This window comes from Mixophyes fleayi, chromosome 2 (assembly GCF_038048845.1).
Source record: "Mixophyes fleayi isolate aMixFle1 chromosome 2, aMixFle1.hap1, whole genome shotgun sequence".
Taxonomy (NCBI): domain Eukaryota; kingdom Metazoa; phylum Chordata; class Amphibia; order Anura; family Limnodynastidae; genus Mixophyes; species Mixophyes fleayi.
The window spans coordinates 212592347-212598868 of record NC_134403.1 but is presented as its reverse complement, the minus strand read 5'-3'; the positions used below and the strand labels follow the sequence as shown (position 1 = coordinate 212598868).

At 38.3% G+C, this 6522-nt stretch overlaps 1 long non-coding RNA gene across 1 annotated transcript; it reads right to left on the bottom strand.

Moving 5' to 3' along the window:
- Positions 1–401: 401 nt before the first annotated feature.
- Positions 402–6330, bottom strand: LOC142138623 (uncharacterized). Its single transcript, XR_012688066.1, has 2 exons — positions 4421–6330; positions 402–3698 (listed from the first exon to the last, which is right to left on the bottom strand). It is a non-coding gene; the product is annotated as an uncharacterized LOC142138623 (long non-coding RNA).
- Between the last annotated feature and the right edge of the window lie 192 nt (positions 6331–6522).

Here is a 6522-nt window from a genome sequence, read left to right as displayed (position 1 = left end):
TATACTCTGAAAATTAAAGTTGATCTAGAACATGCCCTACCCCAACTTTAAATAAACCATCATATTTTAAATTTACCTCCACCTCCAATGCAACATGGTTTTGCCAAGGTGCAAAGTTACTACTTTGTTTTTTGCTTTACTTTCCTTAATGAATCAGGCCCGAATACTGTAAGGGCATGTTCACGTAATTGCAACAATTAGATTTGGCCACATCCCCATGTATACTTTTTAGGAAGCTTATCTCTTGCGGGTACTGGAAAACTGGTGCAGCGATACACAATGATGATGGTGACTATTAGCCACACTGTTGTTAAATCTAAAATTCTGACCCAAGTCAGCCTGTGGTGTCAAGTATATCTGGAAGCGCTTCAATCAGCTGGAGAGAATTGACACAGACCAAGTTCTGTATGCAAGGAATATTCTCTAGTCTATTGATACAAAGATACAGGTTTTTATAGGCTACTGAATAAATGAATCCTACGTCATATGCATACAATAGTTTATACCACTAGTTTATGAGAAGCGCTACTGATTAACTTTCTCACGTATTCTTGAGGTGTTTACTTTTCTCCCCCTTCTAAGGACAGATGAGCCTATTATTTCTTATCTCAAGGGGAGTTGGAGATATGCTATGTGCAACACCATGGATACAGCTCCCATACTACCAGCTGGATATGAAGCTCATTATTGTTTTCATAACTGGTTACATTCTTCAGGTGTTCTCTATTAGTTCAACTTCAAGGCCATAGGCTCACATATTGCAAAACTGCAAGTTAACAGAAAAATGAATAATCTCTTCTAGCAAATAATATTTCTATACAAGTTACAATAAAATGGCTGAACAAAGGCCTTATGAGGCCTTAACAAAAAATCATATTTAACATTTCCCATCTTTTATTCAATTTTCGACCCTTTCTCCTCCTACCTACCTAATCCTATCTATAGAACCACATTCTTAATAAGCAGGTACTTATACACATGTAGGAGGCCACATGCATAGAGTTGGTCCCCTTAGGAATCTGTCAACTCATCCCCCACTAATAAGCCTGTGATCCTCCCTGTCCTAACTTGATTTATGAGGAGATGCATTTTGGCAAATGTCCATGTCTAGAAAAGATGGTTTCTTAGAAGATGGTTTCTTAAAAGATGGTTTCTTAAAAGATAGTTAATGAGTCTATAGTAGTTCTGCAGGCCTTGCATGTCCTTTGTTCAATCTTTAGTAGTTTCTTGTTGCAAACTCTGCAGTTCTTTGGCTTTGCTAGTCCAAATAATTCATGACACTCATGGTCTGGTCAGGTTTCAGAAGTAATTTCTGTGATCATCAGAGGTTCGGGATTTTCAGTGGTTCCCTTTTTGGAGAGACAACAATCAAGTGTCAGTAACTTCTTAATCAGCCATATATTTAGTTTCATTATCACCTATACGATCAACAGGATTGCTAAACCATTTGCTACTAATGCCAATATTTCCAATATCCAACATGAATCATTACTGACAACTTTACCAATGAGGTTATGCATCTGCACAAAGACATTTTCAGAGTTTACTCTACTATGAGTGCAAATTGTTGAGCACTCCTTCCCATATGTTTCTCACAGTGGCATAGGCAATATGTCACTTAACTGTCTGTTTCATACTGGGTTAGGGAGGCCTTAATCCCTACTTCAGTCACAATTATTCTGGCAAGACATATCAATACAATGAGACAGTCATTTCTATTTATCAGAACAAGACTCCCCTGATTTGAAGACTTTGCAGTGTTATGCGTGAATCCAGGTGTCTCTTTCCTGTACTTTCACTGCCATGGGAGTCGTCAACAGGACTTGATAAGGACCCTTGTATCTGGGTTCAAGACTTCTCCTGATGTGCTTTCTCACGACCACCCAGCCCCCCAGGGTGCAGTTTATGGGTACCTGTATCAAAATTAGGGTTTGCAATGGAGGAGAATATTTGACCATGTATTTCAGTTAGTTGTTTCTATAATAAGGCAACATAATTCAACAAATCACTATATACATGGTGTAGTTGCTATGGAAAATAACAGCCTGTTCTGTTTGCTGTGCCAAACAATATCTCATATGGTGTTAAACCTGTGTCTTTCCTAGCAGTATTTTTTACTGAGTGCAGGTAAACATGAGATCCATGGCAGACCTGTTTCAGCCATTATTTTCTGCATTTTCAATTTCAGTGTACCATTAAGGCGCTCCATACATCCTGAACTTTGGGATCTGTAGGGGGTGTGATAGTTTCTGGAATCCTTGCCCCGTAAAGTGTATCCCTCTGTCACTTACAATGACCTCTGGTACACCATATCATCAGATTACCTCATTCGCAATTTTCTTGGCTAATACTTTAGCATTTGCTTTTCTATACAGCCATGTCTCCAGCCAGTGACTAAAGAAGTTGACACAGACAAGCACATTCTCAAAGCCCGAGCATTTGGGAAGTTATAAAGTCTATCTGTATCCTCTTATAGGGATATTATGTCTGGGGTGTGCTTTTCCATAGGACAGACTTACTCGGGTTACTTTGTGCACAGACTAGGCATTCTGCCACTAACGACTGTGCTGCTTGGGCGAACCCTGGTACTATCCATAAGCTGCTAGTGAGTACAACCATAGCATCTTTTCCCAGATGCACTTTCTCATGTGCTATATTGGCCATAATGGGATAAACTACTTTTGGCAGACACAAACGCTGACCTTTACACCACTCCTTGCACTTCTAGTGCTCCATGTATTGCCCAAGTCTTTTTCTTATTTTCTGTTGCTTGTCTTTCCATAAGTTGGAGTGTGCTCTGGTCAAACAGGGGTCAGGGGGTCACCATGTAAATAGACTCCCCTTGGGGTACTGGGGCTATGGCGGCTTCTCGTGCGGCCTGGTCTATTTCACTTAGCTTCGGGGGTAGTATCTCTGTGTGTGTCTTCATCTTCATCACTGTTTGGAGGACAGCTGGAATGCAGTGAACAATGCCCTGGTATGTTCATCATATTGACTGGTTTGCTTGCTGAACCCATAAGGTCCCTACTTTTCCATACAGGGCCATAATCATGCGCAATTACAAATGCATAACTTGAATCAGTGTAAATATTTACTCTTTGTCCTTTTGCATATATGCATGCAAGTGTCAGGGCCTTTAGTTCAGCTTCTTGTGCTGACATGTGACTCGGTAGAGTCTGTTGAATCACTATTTCTGTGTGTGTGGTTACAGCACACCCTGTATACGGGACAGGATCTATGTGATAGTGTGAACCATCTACAAAAAGAGTGATGTCTGCATCTGGTAATGGTTTATCTTTAATGTGAGATAAAACCAGAGATTCTTGTTTCATTAGTTCTATGCAATCATGTTCAGAAAAATTTTGTTTGCATTTTTTTTTTTCCTTTCTTTCTGTTCAAGCTGGAATGGAATTCCCCCAAATCCCTAGGGTAACCCCAATATATACAGGTACTTCTCCCATCTTTTGAAACTTGCTGCAATAAGGCAGCAGGATTCAACATTGTGCACTGCTTAAGTGTAACGTTACTGGGAGTAAGCAGTGCTACTTCATTAGGATAGGCTTCAGTAAGGAGCATGTGGAATCCAAGGAAAAGGTTCTTGGTTTCTGAGTTCCACAAAGTTTACACTCATTAAATGGAGTGTACAGTACAACGGTTAAGACAGATGTGGTAACTTTAATTCTTCTGGAAGAGAAACACTTAGCTTAAATAACCTGTTAATAAGCCACATCATCAGTTCTATTAGTGTATATAATAATGTGTTGGGCCACAATACTCACAAACACATTCCTGCATTGGGTGTAAACCCCTGTAGTCATGGGTTGCTCTTTTCTTTATTTGGTTGGGTAAACTTTCATATTAGAATTTTCTAATTATGTATAATGATCTATACATTACTATGGGCCTGAGTCTGGTTCTTCCAAACTTGGCTTTCCTTTCTAGTCTAGTACACATCTACAGCGCACAGCAAAGGAAAATAACGTGCAATCTATATTCCTCCTGCTAATATCAATGAACTCCCCTCTCTGGTCTCCCTTGGACCTTTAAAAAACTTAAAATACAGTTTACTCAGATTCCCCTTGTCTGAAGGTCTTAACATATATCTGTGAACATGAGAGGCTCTGGGGCCTCTTGTGCTTCCTTTTTTTTTTTTTTTTTTTTTTTTTTCTTCTAATAAAAAAGGAAAGGGAGGAAGAAAATACACAGTGCGCTCGGCAAGTGTTATATGTCACTCATTTCACAATAGGAGGGAATGTCCTTTGTGCTGTATATCTTCATACTTAGTAAATCTGGCCGGTAACAAATGTTTTGCTTGTGCTTGGTTTCTGTCACAACGTACGATACCGTTAAGGTAACTGGGTGTCCTAGCACAATATCTATACTCTTTTCAAGCACTAAAGCAGAGTAGTATGCAAGTGACCTTAGCTTGCGACCATGTATTTGTGTCAGTACTCCTTGTACATGTGCACTGACTTCATAACAAAATAATGTGAAAGGCTTGTCATAATCTGGCAAAGCCAGTGCTGGCGCTGAAGTTATTTCAGCTTAAAATTGGTTAAACATTTGGTTCTGCTCAGAGGAGAGTATAAATGGCTTGCTATGATCCAGAAGTGCTAATGCAGGAGCACATACAATTGCTCTTAAAGTCTTAAATCTTTTTCATTTCTGTAAAAATATAGAATTCCCATCAATGCATTACCATACCCACAATAAAAAGAATTATTTACAGTATATGACAATTATAGCACAGTAAATAAGGGCAGTAAATGTCTTTACAAACACTGATTTACTCAAAACTGTAATGAGGATACAAATAAAAACCTTTTGCTTTCTGCACATACAGAAAAACCACCTAGTTCATGCATTTGCTATGTGAATAGCACATAAACTCTAATATCTCTTCCAAAACAAGGTAATCATTACTCAGAAGAGTTTACGTTATTTAAATCCTTCATTAGTTTATACTTATGTTTGTTGTGGTGCAAAGATGGTGCATTGGAAGTTAAATCAATGCAATCTGGATTGCCTAATGGGTCTTTGCAGCTGGAGACCTGTGAATAAAAAAACTTTTGCATAGAGATTAACATTTATTTACTAGGAATTACTGTAACTGTAACATGCGTGTATACTGTTATCAGGTAACCAGTGAACAGCTGCTAAAAGCTTAACTGTGACGCTATGCGTTCCATGCCTTGATTTCCTCAAAGGGGCAGTCCCTAATTTCACAAATAGAGAATGTCAAAGTGACGAGACCTGGGCGAGTGTTCAAAGCCACTCCTTTCTTATCATCTCTTAGTACAGCCCTTTTAAATGACACTAATTAAATTTCCGGGTTTAGAAACATTCAATCTGGAATCTTGGTTCCAAGTATTCAACCATTTTAAAAGCAGCACTGTCTCATAAATCAGAGTACTCTCGTTAGACACAATACATTGTGTCTGTAAATCATTCAACATTTTCTCAACAAAATCTCTCTCCCGTGACCAAATATTCACACATATTTCTAGATTCTGTGATTTTCGTGTTCAAAGTAAAAATATATTCACTTAAGTCTCGCTCACAGACGACATTTTATCTCGTAACATTTCTTTAAAGGCATAACAAACCCTCCTGATTTCTGAGAACATTCATCAGCGCCATTTTAACACAGATAAAAACAGCATGTAAGCTCACTCCCACAATTCTCAACTTCATTAAAGAGAAAGCTATATTTCTGAACTTCAGAAACAAAATTATTTTGTTCAAATACAGAAACGGCTTGTTGGATCCCAGCCAGCTTTGTTCTGACACTAGTACTTATAGTGATAATGTACATTATTTACAATCTTGTCCGTGCAATCGGACCAAACATTTTAAAACTTCTTTTGTATCTTTTTAAAAGCTTATCATTAAGCAATGAATGTACAACTTTTTCAACCTTGAAACATGTCTCTTGTAAAAAACGGACAAGACAGACAAACATTGTGATTTAAAGTAAATTAAACATCTCCCTTATAGAGCACTAAGACAGAGAACAAACAATGTGAATTATCACGGATCTCTCTCACACGCAGTAAGACGGAGACAAAACTCACATACAGAGAAAGAAAACTTAACTGACATCTTCCAGCCTACTGCTGTGGAACTACAAGTCCCAGCATTACACTAAATACAAGTTAGCTTCAACATGTTATCATCAATCAGCACTCCGGACACATTTTTTTAATTTTACATACATTGTCAAAAAACAAAAAACAGTGTGCTTCTTATCTCAACACACTGAAATCATTTACACAGAATAAGGGAGGGGCACATTTCACTTATTCAGCTGCACAGGATCAAACATACATTTATAATATACAACCTACTTGATTCATTATTCAGCTTCCGATGCATTTAGCATATCCACATATATTTCGACTTTTCAGATCTCTTAACTTTCCTGTGCCACCTCAAACAATCTCTTGGGGTTTGATCTCAATACCCCTTTGTTCTTGTCACATTACCACTTGCAACACCTTTGTTTCTCCATCCACACATATC